Here is a 25259-nt window from a genome sequence, read left to right as displayed (position 1 = left end):
AATACCCCCAAGATCCATTCATGTTGTTGCAAATGGGAGGATTTATTTTCTTTTTATGGCTGAATAATATTCCATTGTATGTATTTACCACATCTTCTTTATCCAGTCATCTATTGATGGACACTTAGGTTGCTTCCATATCTTGGCTATTGGAAATAGTTCAGCTATAAACATAGGGGTGCATATGTCTTTTAGAATGTCAAGAATCTTGTTTTCTTCAGGTAAGTTACTAGGAGTGGAATTACTGGGTCAAATGGTAGTTCTATTTTTGGTTTTTTGAGGAACCTCCATATTGCTTTCCACAATGGTCGCACCAATGACATTCCCACCAACAGTGTAGAAGGGTTCCCATTTCTCCTCATCCTCGTTAGAATTTGTTATTTCTTGTCTTTTGGATAGTGACCATCCTAAGTGCTATGAGGTGATATCTCATTGTGGTTTTAATTTGCATTTCTGTGATGTTTAGAGATGTGGAGCATCTTTTCATGTGCCTGTTGGCCATCTGAATTTCATTTTTGGAGAAGTGTCTGTTCTGGTCCTCCACCCACTTTTTAATTAGGTTATTTGTTTTTTGAGTGTTGTATCTCTAATTAATTTTTGTGTATGGTGCAAAATATGTGTCACAGTTCACTTTCTCCCATAAAGAAATTAAATTCACCCTGATCATTTATTGAAAAGACCATCTCTTCCCTACTGTACGGCAGTGTTACCTGTGCTTTAAATCTGTTATACATGTGGAGTCTGGTTTGGGACCCTGTGTTCTATCTGCTGGTCTGTTTGTCCACTTTGTACCAGTACCATATTATCTAATTTGTTGTAGCTCCTTAGAAAGTCTCAAGATATGGTAGTGTAAGTCTTCCAGCTTTGTTCTCTGATATTACCTCAGCATTCTAAGTCTTTTGCATTCCCATATAAATTTTTTAATCAGTTTACCAGTTTATACACACACACACACACACACAGGCACACAAACCTTGCTTGCAGGGATTTTGACTGGGATTATATTGACTCTGGATCAATAAGGGGAGAATGGACTAACAGTCAAGAGGCCATTTGCAATCTTTCTTTCAGGGAAGCCAGGAAAGATCCTGCTCCATCAGGCTCAGATGCCTCCCCACATTCCCCTCTGTACTTTCCAGTCATCTGCAAGGAAACATTAATTCTTCTTTCCACCAGAAATACTTACTTCCTCCTCTAAACTCCAACAGAAAGCTTTCTGCATTGTTCTAATGTATCTCAAATTAATTCTCCTTGTGATGAAGTCCTTTGGTTACCTGGTTGTCTATAGACAGGGTATCATGTACGATTCCTTTGAGACCAGGTACGGGAAGCATAATGAGATGGGAAGGGTCTACCAGCACACTCTAATAGAACTCTGTGATGTTGGAAATGTGTTATATTTGTACCATCCAATACTATGGTCAGTAGCCAGGTATGGCTATTGAGTGCTTGAAATATGAGTAGTGTCACTAAGGAACTGAATTCAAAATTTTCTTTCATTGCAACTAATTAAATTTAAATAGCCATGTGTGGCTAGCGGACGCCATACTGGACAGCACAGGAATAGACTTTGGAGGAAGGCAACTGACTCCCAGCTGTACCACCCGCAAGCTGCCCCCAAGCCCTGCCCACCCTACCTCCTGAAGGTTTCCCGAATCCACCGCCTCTCCCCATCCCACTACCCCTCTCGCCTAGATCACAGCCCCAGCCTGCCCAGATTGCTCTCCTCCTCCTGGCAGAATGATGATTTGGATAAAAAAATCTGATCCTGTCCTTTCTTTTTTTTTTTTTTTTTGGTATTGTTAATGTACAATTACTTGAACAACATTATGGTTAGTAGGCTCCCCCTATTATCAAGTCCCCACCACATACCCCATTACAGTCACTGTCCATCAGTGTAGTAAGATGCTATAGAATCATTGCTTGTCTTCTCTGTGTTTTACTGCCTTTCCCATGTGCCCCCCCACTACATTATGTGTGCTAAGCGTAATACCCCTTTTTCCCCTTATCCCCCCTTTCCACCCATCCTCCCCAGTCCCTTTCCCTTTACTAACTGTTAGTCCCTTCTTGGGTTCTGTGAGTCTGCTTTTGTTTTGTTCTTTCAGTTTTTTCTTTGTTCTTATACTCCACAGATGAGTGAAATCATTTGATACTTGTCTTTCTCCACCTGGCTTATTTCACTGAGCATAATACCCTCTGGCTCCATCCATGTTGTTGCAAATGGTAGGGTTTACTTTCTTCTTATGGCTGAATAATATTCCATTGTGTATATGCACCACATCTTCTTTATCCATTCTTCTACTGATGGACACTTAGGTTGCTTCCATTTCTTGGCTATTGTAAATAGTGCTACGATAAACATAGGGGTGCAAAGGTTTTTTTGGATCGGGGATCCTGCATTCTTAGGGTAAATTCCTAGAAGTGGAATTCCTGGGTCAAATGGTATTTCTATTTTGATTTTTTTGAGGAACCTCCATACTGCTTTCCACATGGTTGAACTAATTTACATTCCCACCAGCAGTGTAGGAGGGTTCCCCTTTCTCCACAGCCTCGCCAGTATTTGTTGTTGTTTGTCTTTTGGATGTTGGCCATCCTTACTGGTGTGAGATGATATCTCATTGTGGTTTTAATTTGCATTTCTCTGATGACTAGCGATGTGGAGCATCTTTTCATGTGTCTGTTGGCCATCTGAATTTCTTCTCTGGAGAAGTGTCTGTTCAGCTCCTCTGCCCATTTTTTAATTGGATTATTTGCTTTTTGTTTGTTGAGGTGCATGAGCTCTTTATATAATTTGGATGTCAACCCCTTATCAGATCTGTCCTTTATGAATATATTCTCCCATACTGTAGGATGCCTTTTTGTTCTTTTGATGGTGTCCTTCGCTATACAGAAGCTTTTCAGCTTGATGTAGTCCCACTTGTTCATTTTTGCTTTTGTTTCCCTTGCCCGGGGAGATATGTTCATGAAGAAGTTGCTCATGTTTATGTCCAAGAGATTTTTGCCTATTTTTTTCTAATAGTTTTATGGTTTCATGACTTACATTCAGGTCTTTGATCCATTTTGAGTTTACTTTTGTGTATGGGGTTAGACAATCATCCAGTTTCATTCTCTTACATGTAGCTGTCCAGTTTTGCCAACACCAGCTGTTGAAGAGGCTGTCATTTCCCCATTGTATGTCCATGGCTCCTTTATCATATATTAATTGACTATATATGCTTGGGTTTATATCTGGGCTCTCTAGTCTGTTCCATTGGTCTATGGGTCTGTTCTTGTGCCAGTACCAAATTGTCTTGATTACTGTGGCTTTGTAGTAGAGCTTGAAGTCAGGGAGTATAATCCCCCAACTTTATTCTTCCTTCTCAGGATTGCTTTGGCTATTCGGGGTCTTTTGTGGTTCCATGTGAATTTTAGAACTATTTGCTCTAGTTCATTCATGAATGCTGTTGGTATTTTGATAGGAATTGCATTGAATCTGTAGAATGCTTTAGGCAGGATGGCCATTCTGACAATATTAATTCTTCCTATCCATGAGCACAGGATGTGTTTCCATTTATTAGTTTCTTCTTTGATTTCTCTCATGAGTGTCTTGTAGTTTTCAAAGTATAAGTCTTTCACCTCCTTGGTTAGGTTTATGATCCTGACTTTTCTCTACTAAAAATACTTTTGTGCCCCCCCCCAGAAGCTAATGACATATCCTTGAGGGTCCCTGAGTTCTCTATGATAATTAAAAAAAAAAAAAAGTTAAATCCATAGTAAAGGCAAAGGATAGCATATACAGCTTTCATTTACTATTGAAAATTATTAATCTCTTGCCTTATCTTTCTGCTTCACTTTTGCTGAGCCATTTGATACTAAGTTGCCAATATGAAAACACTTTATTCCTAAACACTTCAAAAATCCATCTCCTAAGAATAAGGATGTTTTCTTGCATAACCACAATATCACTATGCTTAAGAGCATTTTAGTGTTCTGTTTTAATAACACAAAAATTTAATATAAACATATTCTGGATCATCTGGATGACCTCTTTATATTACAGCATTGCTGCTTAAACTCAAGTGCCTTTATTAGACAGATAGACTAGATTAGGCTGTATAACAAATAGCCCCAAAACCTCAGTGTTTTGGAATAATCAAAGTTCATTGTTATTTCATGCTATACAACCGTTACGTGTCGGGTGGCACTTTGCTCCACATCACCTGCTTCCAAATGCCACAGTGATACCAAAGTAGCCCCCACTGTGAATATTGTTGTTTGCCATGTCAGAGGGAAATAGGGTTCTGAAATGTATCATACCAGCAATTAAATGATCCAGCCCAGCTCACATTTCATTGGCCCACAGATGTGAAGAAGTCAGAGAGGCAGAAATTTTGGTGAACACAGTCAATGAGCACCACAATGCCCACGTTTTTGTTTGTGTGTGCCATCATCATGGAGACGAGATAGCACTACTTTGTCATGGGATAATAAGGATAGAGCTCAACCTGATGCTTAAAATTCATGTTTGCATTAAGGGAAGCCTGGCAACATCCCAGCATGGAGCACGATGGAAGGTTTCCAAGGAACCTCCCTTATCCTCCTGTGTGTCTCCCCCATCTCTTCCTCCTGGTACTTACACTACCAACTACACAAGCATACTGTGCTAAGCACTTTACATGAGTTATTTCCTTTTACTTTCCCTGTGAGATAGGTCATCTCACACCATTTTACTCTTGAGAAACTGTGGCTCAGAGAAGTGAAGTCATTTGCCCAAGGCACACAGCTAGCAAGTGGTGGAACCCTTGGTCTACCCCAGGCATGACTCCAGAGCCCACACTAGTAAAACCAGATGTTGTAAATATTCAAATAGAAAAAAGTTGTGGGAAAACACAGTCAGCCTCACTCACTGCCCTGTAAGCAGGCAAAACTCAAAGAACTGGGTTATTGAAGACAGCAGCATCTTGTTTTGAGTGGTAATTTAATTTCAGCAAAAACAGTATCATCTGCCACATTAAACTGTGGACAACTGTAATTGTCATTAGTAAATTTGGTTCTATAACTCTGCAAAGCATTTATACCTATTGTTATGCTTCTACATCACAATAAAAGTAGATTCAGTGAATACTACAGTGGAGAGAGGGTCAGGAAGTTTTTTCTTTAAAAAGATCCATTCATACATCTTTCAGGATTGAAGAACAAAAGCTTCCAGGATAAAGCCCAAGTTCCTAAGCAAGCCTGTGAAGCCTCCTTGGGAGCTGGTCCCTGTGTCCCTGTCCAGCCCCGCCGTCTCTGTAGTTCCTCTCCTCCCGTCTTCTGAACCACTTGCAGCTCCCTGTCCGACTTTCTCAAGCCTTATGTGAGGTAGGAATGAGATTGGCTCCATAGAACCGAAGGCCCTGCTTATGGTGGCTTCACCACATGGGGGGCGGGGTCTTACTCGTTTCATAAAATAACAAGTGCAGAGGCGGGCAGCCCAGGCTTGTATGGTGGCTCCTGGTGCCAACAGAGTCCCCCAGCCCCATTGATCCTTCCTCACTCCCAGTGGGTGGCTGTCGCCTCCGTCTCATCCCCTCATGTTCAGCAGGCGGTTCTCCATGGCCAGTGTCTTCCCTGCACCCCACATGCCAGCTGATTCTGCTCCCTTTTAGAAGATTTTTCCAAAAGCCCCTCTTGGCATCTTCTGTTTGCATCTCATTGGCAAAGGTCTCTGGGGTCTGTCACATGTTCCCTATAAGTTCACTTACCTGATGATGGCGATCAGAAGTTCTCTGGTGAGACTGAGTGAATGAATAGGATATCCACATCCCGGTCAATGCCTGCGTCTACCACAAAAAGTTCTGAAAATACAGAGACTAATTTCGACTGGGTCCAGGTCATCTGCCTCCCCAGTCCCTGAACCTGGCCCATCTTTGGGTTTCTGGCTGAGATCGCCCAGTTATGCGTGGTCACAGCCCATAAATGAGGGCAAGTGTGAGGAAAGGGCCTGAAGGGTGACACACTTTTCCGGGTACGAGTTCTGTGGGTGAGGACGACAGAGTAAGTCAGAAACAGTCGCTTGATACTCTCAAGCCTGTTGCTTTTCACTTTATGATGTGATTTATCATACAGATGCTTTTAATTTTGATATAACCAAATTTAACAATTTTTTCCTTAATGGTTTGCACTTTTCACATCTCATTAAAGAGGTCCTTCTCCACCCTAGTGCTCTAAATATATTTCTTAAATATATTTCTTAAATTTTCTTCAAAACTGTAAAGTTTCATTTTTCATACTGAGAACTTTGATGCATGAAATTCCTTTATGGTCTATTGTGACATAGGGAGCTAATTCTGGTTTGTCCATACGGATGATCTATTGTCCCAACACCATCCCTTCCCCAGTGACCTCCTGTCTGGTGTCTGGGCTGAGTTTGGCAGGCTTGCTGGCGGCCTGTCAGAGCAGCTGCCCTCCTGGGTACTGAACGTTGGCCTTGTAACACCTTAGAAGCTGTGTCCGTGAAGGAAGATGCTGCTTATGGTTTTTAGAAAAGCTGTAGTTTAAAACTGCAGAGAGAAATTCTGGCAGAGAGTGAAGAGTGGTACAAGCTCATAGTCACAAATCTAGGCTTTATAGCATCAGACCCCACTTTCCCTCTCAGAAATGTTTCCTCCTAGGCCTCTATGGCTACCCCTTCTAGGGAGCACCCCCCACCCCCCGGCTCCAACCACAGCATCACCCCTAGCTCTTCCTTGGCTGCCTAACTGGGCACCCCTTCCCCAAATCACACTGCAGTTGGTCCCGCCTGGAGGCCAGAGAGCTGGGCTTTATACCCCACCCCGCTAGTCAGTCATTGGCCACGGGCCACGCCCGCTGCGTGTGTAACCTCCCAGGCATCTCCTGGCAGGGCAGCTCCTACTAGCTAAAAGAATCTTCCAAAGAAGGATGGAGCCACGAGCTTTTAACAACCAACACCCAGAGCAGCTGGGAAGTGGGTGCACTGGCCTATCAGGAGCACGTGGGCAGGGCACCAAAGGCAACGACCACAGAGACCAAATCTCACTGTTGCTGCAGTTCAGTGTAAATTAGAAAGAAATACTCTAAGCAGAGACTCAGGATGTGATGATGGGAAAGGATGAGTGAAAAACATGTACTTGGATCTTCACCAAGCTTCATCTGAGAAGCATCTATTTTACTATTTAATGTTTGCTTTGTTTCACTGGTTTAATTAAATTTTTCTTCGGCTTTATGTTTTCTGATGACAAAAGAAATTTATGTTCACTGTAAATTATTCAGATGCTAAAGCAATTTATATCTGAGGAAGTAAAAGTCCTCATACTGTCATGTAACCTCTCCCCACACCCTCATCTGTATCAGGATCTTAACAGCCACTGTTCAGAGTTGGAAGTATATTACCTCAGCTGTTATCTCTAGGAGTCATTGTTTAAAAAAGTCTAGAAAGCAGAGGAGATCTCGTTAAATCAGATCCACTAAAAGCCTATGTGTATAGCAGATATACATGATGGTAAATTTGAAATCTCTCTTTCTGAGCTGAGGAACAAGACAGAAATGTCTACCTGCATCACAGATATTCACCATTGTCCTAAAGGCCTTAGGCCATGCAAGAAGGCAATGATTAAGACTTAAGTTTGGACAGAAGGAAGTAGAACTGCCATTCTTCTACAGTGCCATGAAAGCACAGAGAAAGCCCAAATGAATCTAAAAATAAACTATCTGAATACACAAGTTACTTTAGTAAGTTTGCTAGCTCTTAGGCCAATATAAAAAATATCCTTCTACACAAAGGCATCAATTATAAAATGAATCATAAGAAAGCACCATGTACAATAGGATCAAAATTAAAATATCTAGAAAAAAGTTGTGCATGATCTCTATACAAAAAAAATCAAAACACTACAAAACATTATTGAGGAGAGATGAAGGATTTTTGAGACATTCACTGCTTGGGCATCTCATTTTAAGCCTTTTGCCTAGGCCCATTTGGGTGGGTTTCTGTCCCTTACCTGGACACCACCACCTTTCTTGAAGCATGAAACAAATCAATAGCAAATGTTTGCTTATCAGGAACAGCGGCAAATACATAACATGCACACTTTATCTTCAGAACAATCTTTTCCACTGTTATTATCTCCGTAATACAAGTTCAAAAGGAAACTGAGGGTCAGGGAGTTTAATTTGTCCAATGTCACCCAAAAGCAAAATCTAACTCAAACCTTTTTAGACGGGAAACGATCAGAAGTACCGTTCAACGGCTGGTAACTCCATCTTCAGATTTATATAGTAAGGTCATATTTTTAAGTTTAAGGTTGTAAGAATGTTTATAAAACCATTTTCAAAACTTCCACAAAGTGTCAAATGATCCTCATGCCAGAAACCCTAGGTTCATGAGTTCACCGTTTGGGATAACCGTTAAATACAACCATCACTTGCGTGTGCAGTGAGGAAAAGCGGCCACTAGATGGCCCTGCAGCTCTTCGCGGGGCCATTGCCAATTGCCTTGGCCTGTTCCCAGTGGCCAAACCACGTGAGAGCAGAGAAATAAGAAAAATAAGCACAATGTAGGGCATTTTAAAAAAAGTTTAATATACCAAATTTAAAAGGCCATCCTGTATTCTGAGAGCGTGTCCTTCCTGCTCTGTTGGACGGGAATAGACGGCCGTTCCTATTACAGGGACCCTCCAACACACTTGAAAAAACATCTTACTGAACTGTGAATTCTGTAAGCCTGGGATCAGTCAAGTACCAGCTTCCCATGAAAAGCAAATCCAAATCAAATATCTTAATGTGGTTTAAAGATTCCCAGACGTCCAAGTAGCAGTCCTTAAGATAAACAAGCTGAAGTGCCGGAGGAAGTTAAATATAGCCATGAACATTATATTTAGAATATAATAGTGAAATGAAAAGATGTTGATCAAAGGATCACAAAGTCAAGGAAGCTCAGAGTCAGTAGGAATTTCCCAATGGAAATACATCAATTCTAAAGTGGAGCATCAGGAGAGTACAAACATACGGGGAGTTGGCTCTAGAGAAAGTAAAGTGAGAGGTCTTTAAGCAATTCCGCAGGTCAAGACACAATTGAGGTGTTCACCCAGAAAGCTCAGACCTGCAGCAGGGGACTGAGGATGTTCTGAAATGGGAGAGAGAGGAATGTGGGAAAGGAATCTTGGATGAATATAGTCTTTTTACACTTAAAGACGTCGAGTGCCAGTGTCTCTGGGTGTAGCCAAAAGGTGTCAGGGCTCCAGGGTTGGTTGTAGAAGACCATTCAGTTATAGACACAGCCATGTTTTCTTTTGTTTTGATTTTTCCTTAAGAACTGTTGCAGTCTGATACCCTCAGCTGGGCCTTACTTCCAGAAGTCTTCACTGACTCCTGCTGCCCTCGCACATGCACATGAAAACCAGCCATCTGCGGCTGTTCCTTAGTGTTGCTTGAAAATCAACTTCAGCGTTTCTTTGGCAGATCATTTCCCCAGGCCTGCTACATGCCAGTCACAGTTCTAATTGCTGAACATCTTGAATCTGCACAATCTGAGTAACTTCTCACAAGCTACCAATGAGGAGCCTGGGACTGCAGAGAGATGTGGCGGTTCTCTCAGGGCGACTGGCTCTCTTGTTCATGCAGCTGGGTCCTGGGTCTGCCCAGGCCAGGGCTCCAGACACTGGGCTGTGTGTGGGTGGCCTGCAGCTGTGGGAGGTGGGGAGGGCATTACAGAGGAATCGAGTCTGACATCCGGATGAGGAAAACCAGGGAAAGCCCCAAGTGTCAAGTACAGGAAAGCAGGTACTGGGCAGCGTCAGATCAGACGCCAAGGATGGGCATCTGAGACTGTGCAAGGTGAGCCCGGGAGTTCAGGAAGCAGTGCTGGAAGGATTCCCAGAACTCCAGGGGTGGAAGGACAAGGGCATTCTGGGAGGTGTCTCTGGATGGTACCTGGAATCCATTACCTCAAATGGCAAAGGGCAGCGAGGGAAGGGACTGACCCAGGAGTTAGACAGCTGTGGAGGAGGAAGAAAATGTCCCCTGCAGGGACAACTCTCCCAGTTCTCTGATTTCTTCCCTCCCTCCCCCCTCCAGGTGCTCTGAGCTCCAAAATTAACGCCTCGTTTTCCTGAATAGGAAATAGTCATGCAAAGACTTCCATTGGCATGCAATTTGCTCACTCCAGGTTCCCATTTTTTAAACTACATTTTAGGTAACATGTTCATATAGCTTGTTTTGTTTTTAGTTAAGGTAGATTTAAAAGGTTTACAACAAAATCCAGGTTGCTTCTCCACCCCAACCCTCTCTCCAGTCTTACTCTTCAGAGGCAATTTCTTTGCTTGTTTTTCATTTCCTTACTTTTCTATGTATCTGTTTTTTTTTTATTTAACCAAATAATTCTGTGGATCTTTTTTTATTCTTATTTAGAGCCCTCCTACTCCAAAGCAGACTGCTTGCATGCTCTCTTAGCAAGCAATGAAATTGCTGGATCATATGGTATGTATGTTTCATGCTTTGAGGAACTGGTAGGCTGTTTGCCAAGCAGCTGCACCATTTTACATTCCCATCAGCACTGTGCGGGTTGGTTCCAATTTCTATTCTCATCAACACTTGTTATTACCTTTTTTATTATAGCTGCCCTAGTGGGTGTGAAGTGGTTATTTCATTGTGGTTTCAATTTGCATTTCCCTATGATTAATGAGGTTGAACATCTTTTCATGTGCTTTTTGACCATTTGTTTATCTTCTTTTGGAGAAATATTTACTCAGATCCTTTCCTATTCTTAACTGAGTTGTCTTTTTATTACTGAATTGTAATAGTTTATATATTCTAAATCCAAGTTCTTTATTAGATACAGATTAGCAACATTTTCTTCTGTTGTGTGGGATGCCAACATACATTTTTTGAGTCCTTGAATGTTTGAAGAAATTCTTTACTCCACATCTTGATCCATGTTCAGTGGATTTGGCTATGTTGAGAAATCAAAGTTGAAAATAATTTTTCCTCAAAATTTTAAGACAGTGCCCATGACTTCAAGATTTGAATGTTGCTGTTGAGAAAGTCTATCCATTACGATTCCCAGTCTTTTGTATATGATTGTTTTTCTTTCTAGAAATTTAGTATTCTCTCTTTATCCATGGTACTTGTCAAGTAAAATGCCTTTGTGTGGCTCTTTACACTGTCTGTGCTAGGTGATTAAAAAAAAACCTTTTAAGAGGTTTTTTAAGATTCATGGCCTCTACTTTAAAAGTTTTTTTGGTATTATTTCTTTGATAATTTCCTCTGTTCTTTCTTAGTGGAACTTCTGTTAGTTAAATGTTGGACCTCCTGAACTGAGTCACGCATCTTCCTACTTTTTTCTTTCCTGTTGTCCATCTGTGCCTTTCCAGTCTACTTCTTGGAACATTCTCAGTCTCTGCCTTATAAACTTTCTATTATTTTATTTCTTAAATTTCAGTTATCATACTTCTTAATACCAAGAGCTCTTTATTTTGTTCTTCTTTCATATTATCCTGTTCTTGTTTTATGGATGCAATATTTTCTCTGTTTCTCTGAGGAGAATAACTCTAGGTTTGGGGTATTTGTTCACTGTTATTGTTGCTTAGTGTTCTTGAGCCTCCTGCATTCCTTCCCTTTTCTCAGGCCTCTTTTTCTTTTGGTTTTGCTCCCAGTCTTTCATATTGAAGATTTTCCTCAAATATTTAGCAGTCTGCGGTCATCAATTCAAAGTTAAGAATAGGGGAACTACAACCATGTGGAAAGCAATATGGAGGTTCCTCAAAAAACTAAAAATAGAAATACCATTTGACCTGGGAATCCCACTCCTTGGAATTTACCCAAAGAATACAACTTCTCAGATTCAAAAAGACATACGCACCCCTATGTTTATTGCAGCACTTTTTACAATAGCCAAGATATGCAAGCAACGTAAGTGTCCATCAGTAGATGAATGGATAAAGAAGATGTGGTACATATACACAATGGAATACTACTCAGCCATATGAAAGAAACAAATCCTACCATTTGCAACAACATGGATGGAGCTGGAGGACATTATGCTCAGTGAAATAAGCCAGGCGGAGAAAGACAAGTACCAAATGATTTCCCTCATTTGTGGAGTATAACAACAAAGCAAAACTGAAGGAACAAAATGGCAGCAGACTCAGAGACTCCAAGAAGGGACTAGTGGTTACCAAAGGGGAGGGGTGTGGGAGGGCGGATGGGGAGGGAGGGAGAAGGGGACTGAGGGGTATTATGTTTAGTACACATGGTGTGGGGGGGATCACGGGGAGAACAGTGTATCACAGAGAAGGCACATAGTGGATCTGTGGCATCTTACTACACTGATGGACAGTGACTGCACTGGGGTAGGGTGGGGACTTGATAATATGGGTGAATGTAGTAACCACATTGTTTTTTCATGTGAAGCCTTCATAAGAGCGTATATAAATCATACCTTAAAAAAAATTAAAAAAAAATAATGGGGGAACTAGAAACCTGACTAAAAGTTCTGTGTTTGTGTGAGAGGCTTGTTAACCATTTGGTTTTTCCTGTAATGTGATCAGGTGAAAACCTGTCTTGTTCATTTCAGGACCCCCCCAAAATGACAGTGCCTATAGGTCATTTATCTGGGACAATTCTATTTTTCTAGAAAAGAAGCAAAATTCTAATTTTCTAGAAAAGAATTTTGTTTTTATTTAGTGAAATTCACAAAGCATAAAGGTAATCAATTCAGTGGCATTCAGTATATTCACACTGTTGTGCAACGACCACCTAGAATGTTCTAAAACATTTTCATCACCTCCAGAAGAGACCCCGCCCCCATTAAGCAGTCACTCCCGGGTTCCTCCCACTCCCAGCCCTTGCACTGATCTGGTTTCTGTCTAACCTTTACTTTTTGTGGTTCATCAGTTCTCAACTGTCTGGTAAAATCCCACAAGCACAGAGGAAGTATTAAAGAGGCCCTAAGGAAGGGAAGGTAAGAGGACAAAAACAATACCAGGAAAAGTAAAATCAAGCCACATGATCCAGCCACGAAGAACAACATGCTAACACCACCGAGAGGATGCCTACTCTTCATTTTGAAGGTCTCCTGCTCAAATCAGTCTTGAAGGCTGCTCTGGCACTGTCTACGCAAGTAGTGTTTATTTTCTTATCAACAAAGCACTAACTGGTGGCAGTGTTGAAAGAGAAAAGCCCCACAGCTGGCACCTTCTGCAAATGTCACTGACATAAAGACCAAAGTAAATGTTAGCGACCTGGAAACAGCAGCAGGTGTTTTAAAGACAAGAATAACAGCCACTGGGGAGGATGGTGACCACCTGCTAAGGAGCATCTACGCAGAATTCATTTGAAATGGTCATTAATAAGTGTGACTTCTAAGAGCATTTTATCATTGGTCTTTTTGCATGGCAGGGAATTTCCAGATAATTTCTGAAGTTTTATAACAGGTTCTTGCTAACCACCATATCCTTAGCACCTAAAACCTAGTGTGATGCTTGGCACACAGTATGTAACATTAAGAAATTCTGGAATGAATGAATGAACGAACTAACTGTGCTACTGACTGTAAAAGTGGAATCATAAGATCACTGCATTTTAGACTCAGAGACCTAGAGAGAAGGAAAACAAATGACCTCCCACAAGGGACTGTGTGAGGTGGTTCTACACATTATCCTGTTTAATACTCACAAGCACCTTAAAAGGTATTATGATACCAGCTTTAAAGATGAGGATACTGATGGCCACAGAGGAACCTTGCCATCTCCCAGAACAGGAAGTCCACCCCTTTCATTTGGTAATTGAGGAAACTCAGGCCCAAAGCAGTGAGGGTTCTTGACCCAAGTGACAGTTAGCAGCCTGTATAGAATGTTCCAAGATCTGTTTCTAGCTGAAGGCACAATGTAATGAACAGAGAGGCAAAATGACCACTTGTATGTCTAAGACACAGAAAATTTCCAAAGGCAGCATATATTTCTTTTATTGTTAAAAAACAAAAAAATGGAGTGCAGCCTCCTGGGCAGTGTTTGGCAAATAAGCCTTTACCAGTTATACTAGGTGGATTCATATCTCAGGAATCTCAGTGGGGGTCATGGATGGGCAGCAGCAGGCCGGACACTCAGGAGGCCAACAGGCTGGAGCAACAGGGACTGGCCTCTGGGTCCTGGCTAAGTTGCTTGTTGTCTTTCTGTGACTCAGATAAGCAACTGATTAGGGATATACTGAGTGCCTGCCAAGTGCTCTGCAAAAAAGAGCAAATTCAGTCAATTACTGAATGCCACTAAGTGTCCTGGGAGGACAAAAATACACAGGATCCAGTCCCTGCTTCTTTCTCCGATAGACAACCAACCATCCTGGTTCACTGGGACTATCCCAGTCTAAGCACTAAAAGTCTCGCATCCTGGGAAACCGCTCAGCTCTGGGCGCACTGGGACAGTTGACCACTTATGTGAGGTCTCGATGGGCAAAGGAAACCACATGTTTGATAATAATGAACACTGCCTGCAGGTAGCATGTAATGCCATGTCTAAAACAGAGACCAATGGACACAGAACCACCGTGCTGTGCCAATCCCATCAGAGTCTGCAACAAAAGGAAAACCTAACAATACTGATCCTTCTTTATTTAAAAATGCAATTACTCACAATATAGGAAGGTCATGGGGAAGGCAGTACAGCAAGGAGAGGACAAGTAATGGCTCTAGCATCTCACTATGCTGATGGACAGTGACTGCGATGAGGCACGAGAACTTGATAATATGGGTGATTGTTGAAACTGCAATGCTGTTCATGTGAAACCTTCCTAAGATTGTTTATCAGTACTTTAATTAAAAAACAAACAAAAAATGTGATGACTTTGTTGACTTTGGGACTTTTGCATTAGTTTACATTTTTTAAAAATATCGCATCAAAACATTCATTACCTTTATTACCAAATTTTTGAGTGCTCCCTTAAATTTTGCATCTGAGGTGAGCAGCTCTCTTGCCTTACTCTAGTTCTGACCCTGTAGGGCAGCCTGAAGTGCTAGCTCTGTCACCTCAGCACAGTATTTGAGACCTGGGGCAAATCACTTGCCTTCTCTATATGAATATCCTTATCCCCACAAAGAACGTGGACTACAGAGCACCTAGGGGCTCTTCCAAGTCCAAGTTCTGTGTTTTCATGCCTAGATGTGGGGAAACTGATAGAAGTAGGAGGTAGATAAGGCCTGGGACAGTCGTGGAGGAAAGAAGTAGCATGTTTGCTTGCCTACTACCAGAGAAACAGAACTGGTAGATTTTTATATGTACTGTGTATATAATACATGTATATCATATATGTAGTATGTATGTATATGATATATGCCATATATCATATATATGCATGTGCAATATACATGATACATGACATGCATATATGATTTACTTCAAGGATTGGCATATATGACTGTGGGGCTGGAAAGTTTGAAATTTTTAGGGCAGAAACTTTGGGCAGATGCCAACGCTGCAATCCACAAGTAAAATTTCTTCTTCAGAGAAACTTCAGTTTTGCTCTTCAGGCCTTTCACTGATTGGATGAGGCCCACTCCAATTATCTCTTTTACTTGAAGTCAGCTGACAGTAGGTGTTTATCACATTTATGAAATACCTTCACAGCAACACCTAGATTACTATTTAATGGAATAACTGGGTATTATAGCCCAGCCAAGTTGACTCATAAAACTAACCATCACGAGAGGAGAAAAATCATTCAGAGATGTTATGGAAATTGTCCAAGGTTACCCAATTGATTGGTGTGAAAGTTGGGACTGAAGATGTGCCACACATGACCACAAAGTCCATGTTTTCCCAAGAGGCTTGTGGTGTCTGGGCCTCTGGGGAATTTCCTGAAACACCAGAGCAGGTTCTTAATCCCCTCATGACACTGTTATTTCTGTGTCATAGTCATTTGTGTGTGTCTCCTCCTGGACTGGGGGGTTCTTTGAGAAAAGGTCCACGTGTAAATATCTTTTTCCCATCCACAGAACTAGTACAAAGTCCTGCATCTGTCCAGCATTCAGTGAATATTTGCAGAATTAGAGAGAATCACAATTCCCAACATGTTGTGTTTCCTATGCACCATCACCGAACTAAGCTTTAATTCTAAGATGTAAACTCTAACTTCTCCTCCTCCTTTTTGGTTTAACTTTTACTTTAAGTGAATTTCAATTTCCCCACCAAAAAAATAAAATCAAATCAAAGAGAATGTCCTTTGTGGCCATGACAGTATATGCTCGGATTCTGTGGGTCATTCTGACTTAACTTCTTGACACCCTTATGAGGTAGGTCCTACTATTGTTCTTGAATGCATCACAGGAAAATGAAGGGTCTGAAAAACAAGGAGTTGTCTATGATCACAAAGTTTGTTAAGTGGTGAAGTTCACACCTGAATTCAGGCAACTGGATTCTACCCTCTGCATGCCTAACCATAGTGCCGCACTGCCCCCATCAAACTGACCCCTGTGGCCAGACTGAACCTCATAGAGTTGATTTCCTCCACTTTGAGATGAGGAACGGAGAAGTACAAGCATTAATAATGGCAGCAGCAGGACCAGAGCTCTGGCCTCAGGGCTCCCAGCTTGTGGGCACACGCCCTTGATTGCCTCTCAAACGGGCCTCTCTAGGGGCCTGCATGCCTTGCCTGGGCCTCCAGGTGGTATTTACTCAGCAAGGTGTGGGCTCTGCCTGGCTCCTGGTCTGTTGTTTGCACAGTAAATGTCACTTAGGCCGTACCAGTCTGCACCCCCAGCCAAGGAACCAGCAGAGACAAAAAGAATATTCTTTTGCTGGTTTCAGACACCTTGACTTGAGTTTTCAGTTTCTATCTAAGAAAATGCAAATCACTGAAAGTGGGGTTGCCTCAGAAGCGAAACAGCTTAAAAGCAGTGGGTCAGACCTGGGTCCTTCCATGCCTGTGCAGCTTCCAGGAAACTGGGTAATACCTGAAGTCACAGAGATTGAGATTTGAATCCTAGTTCTATCACTGACGAGTCGCATGACCTTTGGCTTAACCTCTCAGACCCTCAGTCTTTCTCCTCTGAGAAATGGAGCCAATTCCTACCTTGCAGCAATAAAAGAGAGAATGGATGTCAATGCCTCGCACAGGCCCTGGCATGCATCCCATACTCATTATCTGTTGTTCCTAATAATGACTTATTTCACACACCCTCACCCTTGTTCCTTTGAAAATAAAGAGAGCTTTAGAGTAAGGAGAACAAAAACAAGGCTCAATGTTTTTTTGCTACTCCGATTTCCTATTACCTGGTTTCTTCCTGGAAAAGGGTTCCAAGAACTTTTAGAAGTAGAAGTGAATAACCAAGGGAGATTTCAATCAGTAAATACAGATGTGCAGATCCCTCTTTCTCAGGGAGGCCACTGCCTACCGCTTGAAGCAAATCCACTCAATCAGTAACTTTACCTCCCTGGTCACTTTCCAGCAAGCGGTTCCTGTTCTTAAACCAGGATATGCAAACAAGGGCACTTACTGGAAGGGAGGTTTCAGGGCCTCCAGATTTCATCAGCTGCCTTCTCTCCCAGGAGAGCCGGTGGGACCTGTCAAGCCAGCAGCCAAGGCCAGAAAGCAAGCTGAACATTTCAAGGCTTATGGGGCCTCTCCTTTTGAGATTTTAATTTAAGAGGGATCCATTTAAGAAATGCCAAGGAAGAAACAGTATTGATTTATGGTTGCCCAGGGAAGTGGGGTGCAGAAGAAAAACAAGATGAAATAGGAAAGATGAGGGACCTCACTGTGCCAAGTTAGGAGGTGGGACAGGTGCAGAGAGAACAGCCTTGGGAGCCCTGGGTTCCCACCCCAGCTCCCGACCTCAAGAGGTAACATCTTCCTGGACTCCAAAGGAGAGTGACAATACTGCCTAAGCTCAGATACCTGGAAATCCCTTCTGGCTGTTTTAGGGAAAAAGGCAGGGCAGGGAATGGGGGAGGGGGTGACTGTGCAGAATTTAAAGTCAGACGAGGAGGTGAGGGAAGGCGGGAAATCATTTCTCTCTTTCTTTCCTTCTTTCTCATATTCCCACCTCCAGTTTTTAAGGAAGTTGTTGGTTAAAAGAGAAATATTAAGGAAGTCTTGAAAGGGACTGAGGATGGGGGTAGGAAAGAGACAAGGGATGTCCGAGGAGAGTTAAAAGTATACAGAAATTCAGAAGGACCTTCTTATCCACTTAGTCTTGGGAACATTAGTAGGTATTAAAGGCTGAATATATATTTTGTGTGAATTTCAGGTCTTTTTCTAGCACCAGATGAACTATTACTGCTTTCCTGAGATTGTATCTCAGGGGTCAGGTGGCATCTAGCTTCTGTAGCAGGGGGAAAAGAAAAGCTAAATCCTGTGCAAACTCCTACTCATCCTGCAAGGCCTGGGAGAAGATGCCCCCCTTTAGGAAACCTTCCCTGACGGTCCTGGGGAGTTAGGCCCTTGCTGCTCAGCACCGCAAGCGAAGGCGGGTTACAGTTATATTGCATTGGAATTATTTACTTGTCTCCCTCTTCCTCTAGACTCTGCCCCCCTGAGTTCAGGGTGAATGAATGATCCAAAGTCAAGGTTTTCTGGCAGTCTGATCATGGCACATAGATGCCGAGACCCTGGAAACCAAGTAGAAATCATTTAATGCAAATGGTTGAACACCAATGCAGAGTGCAGATTTTCAGAAGAACCTTAAGTCAATACAAAGGAAGATTGTCCTCTTTTCTCTCACACTGATACCTGAGGGGGTGGGAGGCTGGGTGGAGGTGATACTTGCTTGATCAAGATTAGGAGAGTCCCTGTAGAAAACTGTTCTCAATTTTTCCCCAAAAATTTTTAAGAAAAACTTAGAATCAGACCATCTACTTCCTGCAAGCCTGAGCAATTCTTATGTTTCAAGACACTGATGAAACACTTCAACTGAGAAAGGTTAATTCCCATCCAAAGCTGCACCTGGGATAATAATCTCCTTTACTCCTTTATCTGTTTCAAAAAGGTAAGAAAAAATCAGACCCACAGACCCTTTGAGCTGTGAAGTCACCTGGTCACTTGGAAGGTAAATCTGAAAGACCCCCTGCCTCCAGCATGTTATCTGTGGAAAATCAGAGCATCTGGGTTCATCCCTTAGGCGGCTGCCCCCCAGGTGGGTGTACGAGACCGAGCTGGTGCGTGCTGTAGTCACCGGCACACCATTCCCGTGTGCCAAGGAGGCCACGTGTGGGCAGGGAGAGCTTACGAACAGGCGTTTGCTCCAGTTGTTCCCTCTCTCCTTTAGATATCAAGGCAGAGCATCTTAAAGGGAAGTAGGAGTGGCTCAGGCTAAGATGGGCCACATTTGCTCTGGAACCTGCAACTAAATGAAACAAACTCCTTCCTGTGTTCCGGGCACTTTGCTAGGTTCCTTCCATCCACATTCCTACCTCTTCTAGTAAAAACAAACAACAAAAAAGGAAGCTCTTGAAGGGGTTCATGGTTTATTCCAGGTCATCCAGCAAAGTCAAGTGCTAACAACCACTGTACAGCTCAAATTCAGCAGTCAGTCCATCACCTCTCGGCTCCCCTGAAGCTGCAGACCACTGCAGGTACAGACAACAAGTATTTCTGGAAAGACGCTGTCGGTCCGAAGAACTATAATAAAGTCTGTAATTCTAAAACTACACTGGAAAATACAACTCATTTTCAAATGTTTTCTGTGTTTTGTACAAAGTAACAGTGTCCCATTTTCAAATTGCAGATCCCAGCTTCTTTCCCAGACGACACAGCCTCTCACCTGTTCAGTAAAGAGCAGCTCCCACAAATCAGCAACCCCCAGTTATGGCGTAACCCAAACTCCACCTCCAGGATCTTACCGTAGGTCCTGTCCCTGTGTGCTCAGCAAATGTTTGCAGCCTTCTGCTGGGAATGTTATCCCAGGTCACACTAACAGGGCAAATCATTGGCAGCCTGTGGCGGGGTATGGCCCACCCTGGGGTCAAGTGGGCATTTTGTCCCAGGTTGGGAAAGGGAGTAAAAACTGGGGAAAACTTACCTGGTGTCCACTGCTATGACATTTTCCTGCTTTGTGGATTCCATCCGTGCTTTCTATCAGTGATCAAACTTTATCCTTAGACATGTTTTAAAGATTTGGACCCTCCATTATTCTGCTTAGCCTTCTGAGACCTGTCGAACTTCCTGGCTACCAAATATCAAAAGAGAGAAGAAGGAATAAATCTGATGGTAGTCTAAGAAGAGTTATGCCAGTTGGCATTAGGGTTGGACTGCGCTTGGTAACAATAATACTTGGCATGAATTACGGGCTTTCTCTCTGTCATGCACTGTCTTAAATACATGACCTTGTTCAATACTTGATTCTTATTTTACTGACAATGAAACTAAGGCTCAAAGAGGTTAAGTAACTTGTCCAAGGCTACCTAACTAGTAGGTGTTAGAGCTGAAATCTAACCTATGTCTGTCCAGCTGTTTCATAAGCCAAGGCCCCAAGCCCCCAAGTTGTAATGACCACTCTTACAGGGTATAGAAATGGAAGATGGATGGCCTTTGTCCCCGTGTTTTCTGAAGCAAACATAATTTTATGTCTTCCTCTGCTCCCACAGCTTTTCTCTTCTCATATCCCCTTTATTCACCAAACCAGAGTTTGGTCTATATTTTACCCAAATGGCTCTTGGAACCATAAATCCTGGCTGTTTTCCTGACAAAAAAAAAAAGTTTATGATAGAACAGAGAAGGTACAGCTTGCTGGCTTTCCCCACATGAGTATCAGGTGTACAAAGTCAGCTAGCTATAAATAAAAAAGAGGATTTTTTTAAAGGTTTTTTTTTTTATTTTGAGGTTTCTCTAGGTTGTTCTGAGGAAGCTCAGTCCCCTATAAGAGCCAGGTCATGCAAAAACTCAAGGCATCACCTAAACGTAAGGTCACCACCTCTCCTAAGGGGGAGAGATTCAGTTGCTGTAATTTGGGAGTCAAACCCTCAGCATACGTATGTGTCTGAGAAGGTTTAACTTGAGTAAACTGAGCTCTTCAAATAAATATCATTTACTGAAATTAGTCATGAAACATTCTGCAAAAATAAATGTACCATCTGAAAGGTAAGTAGTCAAAAACAAAGCAGGATCCTGGACCAGAAAACAGACATAAGGGAAAAACTGGTGAAATCCAAATACAGGTCTAGAGTTTAGTTAACAGCCATGTATCAGTGCTGATTTCTTAGTTTTGACAAATGCACCTCTGGTATGTAGGCTGATGACATCAGGGGCAACTGGAACCAGGAGCGGGGGGCGGTGTACGGGAATTCTCTGAACTGGCTTTGTAACTTTTCTGTAGATCTAAAATCATGCCAAAATAAAAGTGCATTTAAAAAATTTCATACCCAGTGAATTGATATTTATTCTCCTAGTATTAATGAAGGGGGCATACAGCACATAAACTTCTTTCAAGTAAGGTAAAACTTGTTTCTCTGCCACCTTTGAACCTTGGTGTCAGCAAAGGTGCTGACAAAGGAGAGTCTGTGCTTTCTTTAAGGAGACAAAAACAAACGCAGAGCCATTTACTGCTCTGAGTCAATGCCAAGCGAAAGAGAGATAGGTGGGATATCTTTGCACTTTTCAAACGCATCTTTTCCTCTCGTGCTCTTTTAGGCCCTGTTTAGTCACTGGGCAAATGAACTGCAGCATTTTGCAGAAGCCAAAGGAGTATTGAATTTCTTAGAACCCTGAGACACACGAATGGACGTCAGGAAGTGTTGCAACTCTTCTCCAGAAAGGGCTGGGCAGCCGCAGGATTGAGGGCAACATCCATCAACAGCACGAGGAGGATTTCCTGCCCGCGTGCTTGGCGACTCAACACTAACTTGCAACGGTTCATAAACATCCTCCTTTAGGAACATATTCATAAAATGGAAAGCACTTCGATCACTAGCCCTAGCGAACCAAATGACTTTGTCCATTTCTAGAGGGTTAACAAAGCCCTGTGCATCCCGATTGGTTTCTTAGTTGTGACAAATGCATCATTAAGGGAAATTGTATCTGGCTCAGGGGTCTGTACTTGGCTTTTAAGATTAAGATGCAACTTTGATTCCATTAAGGAAATAAAAATATCATAGAGAACTTTGCTCCTCACACTTTCCCTTATTTTAGAATTTTATTTTCCTTGTAAGAATATAAACGGTTGTCTTAGAATTTTTGCTTTCCTTTTTCATTTTAGTGGTATTTAGAACAATGAGCAATCTAGTACTTTTTTGCTAGAATTTGCCTCTTGACTATAGCACGGGAGTCTATAAAATATGACGCCAAGCCAAGACATGGGACACATGAGTCTCTACAATGAGTGTCAAAATCATGGCACTGGGGAGCCAGCATTCCCAAAGTCTTCTCTCATTCTTCTGCTGAACCATTTTTAAATCTATTTAGTTAATAAACAGGGGAATACAAAGATGAGTCAGAGCAGTCCCTGTCTTCAAGGAACTTACAATCTCACACGGAGACACAGCCAGGTGAGATCGTACTGCCAAATGCCTCAGATGTTTGGCCAGAAATCTCTGGAGGACTGCATGGAAACAAAGCGAGTGCACTGTGGGGTCAAGTCCGACACAAGTTTAGAGCAGTGGTTCACAACCATCCTGGCTCCTTGGAGACCTCTGGGAATGTCTGGAGACAATTTTGGTTGTGACAATGGGTTGGGGGTGGTAACACTGGCATCTAGTGGGTAAGGGCCTGGGATGTTACTAAAATCCTACAATAGGACAGCCTTTCACAAAAGAGAGTTGTTTAGCCCCAAATTTCAATAATGCTTAGGTTTAAATGGAAAGATAAACAGGAGTTTGCCAGGCAACCTTTGGGGAAGAGGACATTCCAGGAAAACGGTAGAGTGGAGTGTGGGAGAGACAAAAACACTGGAAATGCAATCTATAGCCTTAAACTGATTATTTTGTCCCTTTGAACCTCAATTTTCCTGGACACAAAACAGCGATGCTATAATGTTAAGTGACTCATCTCTTTTCCTGATATTGGAATAAAGTGTCACTGATAATAATTGTGTCCCTGGCACCCACCTACTTACTGTCCCCCTACTCAGGCATACTTGTTCCTTAGCAGTGCTAGTAGCTCATTCAAGAGAAAAATAAAGATAGTTTTTGAGAAATCTCACTTAAGGCAATGTGGTGGGTAAATTGTCTCTAAAAGTGAAGGTTGTGTTATATGGCTTGTAAAAAGAACCGAGATGCCTTAGTATTTATATTTCTCATGTAGCACGGGATCAGGAAGTGGAATGCTACAGCTAGGCTGGGGCCAGGTGGCCACTTCATGATATAATCAGGAACCCAGACTCCTGTCATTCCTCTGATATCCTTAGCATGTGGCTTTCTTTCTCATGCTTGTAAGATAGCTGCTGAACCTTCTCAGCCTTCTGCCCTTTCATCAGCATTCCAGGCAAGAAGCGGCTGAACGAAAAGGGAAACAGGCAAAAGGTGAAAAACATCCAAACTGAGTCTTCTCCATTTAACAAACTTCCCTGGAATTCTCTCTGCCTAGAACTTAAACATTGGCCTGAATCCCATTACACTGCTATCCATAGCTTCAAGGAAACCTGGAAGCTGAGTGTATTCAGTTGGGCACTCAGATAAAATTGATTTTCTTAAAAATAAGTAAGTAGAAAAGATGCAGTGTAGGTAGCTAGAAATATTGCCTTAGTGCCTTAAAATAAGCACATTCCAGGCTTTTGTAATGAGTCTAAGACAGACCAAACTTACATTGAATTCTGCTTTCAAGAAAATGTATTATGTTGCAATCTTCCAGGGTAATTTTAAAGATGTTCTGTCTTTTAAAGCATATTGTCAAGAACCTCACAGTTCAATAATCATTCAAAAAATATTTACTGCATGCCTAGTATGTACTCAACACTCTATAAACACAGAAGACCAAAGAAGTACAACACATGCTTTCGGCTTCTAATGAGCTCATTGAAATCCAGTTGGAAAAAACATTTAACGTAAACAAATGAAAAGTTAGGTAACAATGAAATAATTAAATAACTACAATAAATAGAAATAAGAAAGCAGTACATTGCTGGTAGGAACATAAAATGAAAACCATTTTGGAAAACTGGCAGTTCCTAAAAATGGTAAACATACACCTACCCTATGACTACACAATCTCACTCCTAGTTAACTACCCAAGAGAAATGAAAATAAAAAGATTTCTTCCACACAAAGATTTGTACACAAATGCTCACAGAAGCTTTATTCACAAAAGTCAAAACTTGGAAACAATTCCATTTCTAAACTTAAACGCAAGGATCAGTCTCACTCTTCAAGAGTAAAAATGGAATCAAATTTTGGGAATGTTTCTCATTTGAAAAAAAAAAAACAAGTCTTCTTGGTTGGGAGTGCTAAACTAATTAAACAGAGGCCATCAGATGGAGGATAACCTTGAAGACATTATGCTAAGTGAGATAAGTCAGACGCAAGGAGAAAAATATCATGTGATTCTGCTTATCTAAGGTACCTAGAATAAGCAAATTCATGCAGAAAGAATAGAGGCAAGTAGCTGGGAGGACAGGGGAATGAAAAGTTGTTTAGTGGGTATGCAGTTTCTGTTTGGGATGATGAAAAAGTTCTGGTGATGGTTATATAACAACATGAATGTATTTGTATGTATACTTAATTGTATGCTTGAAAATGGTTACAATGACAAATTCTATGTTATATACATTTTACCACAATAAAAAAATGGGGCTCCTATTAGCCAAGTCTAGACAGTTTGATAATCAAAATAATGTAGTAGATTTTTTTTTTTTAGCTTCTTGGTAGTTTATTTGAAACTATGTTATTTCATGAGACAGAGAAGGCACACAGAGATGCTTATTCCATCCGCCAGGTTTGGGTCTATTTACAATAAGTCCCAGTATTTATAAAATGTAGTACTGGTTTTTTTATCTACTGAGTAAAACAGTACTCTAAATTGATACCAATATGCATAAATAAATAAAAAGGGAACCTCCTACCTCACAGGAGGATTCCAAGTAATAAATGGAGAGGGAATGATGGAATTTGGAAATCAGTATTTGGAAATTATTCTAGTAACTGATTAATTTAGGTAAGAATCATCAATGGATCCTAAAACTTGTGGGTAAAGTCTAATGAAGAAAAACAGGGTGGGTAGATATCTCAGAATAGCTTTCCACAAAATAGTTATTACTAATAAGTGCAATACTTAATCATTAATTTCACAGTGGAGAAACATGGCAGACTCCAGCTGGATAAAAGTTAACATAGTTTGTTATGGAACAAATAGGTGTTATGGAACAAATA

General features: G+C 41.7%; 1 protein-coding gene across 9 annotated transcripts in view; it reads right to left on the bottom strand.

The window, feature by feature from the left end:
* Window positions 1-25259, bottom strand: part of ZNRF3 (zinc and ring finger 3) — a 181948-nt gene that overhangs the window by 153197 nt on the left and 3492 nt on the right. For 6 of the 9 annotated variants that reach the window (XM_073222583.1, XM_073222586.1, XM_073222581.1 and 3 more), the window contains one exon: window positions 19985-20131. The gene's annotated coding sequence lies outside the window, so the exon portion shown is untranslated. Of the gene's footprint in view, window positions 1-19984; window positions 20132-20464; window positions 21255-25259 lie in introns of those variants that run through there. The other 3 variants (XM_073222587.1, XM_073222588.1, XM_073222585.1) reach the window with 3 other exon arrangements.

This window comes from Manis javanica, chromosome 15 (assembly GCF_040802235.1).
Source record: "Manis javanica isolate MJ-LG chromosome 15, MJ_LKY, whole genome shotgun sequence".
Taxonomy (NCBI): domain Eukaryota; kingdom Metazoa; phylum Chordata; class Mammalia; order Pholidota; family Manidae; genus Manis; species Manis javanica.
This window is presented reverse-complemented; position numbering and strand designations above follow the sequence as displayed.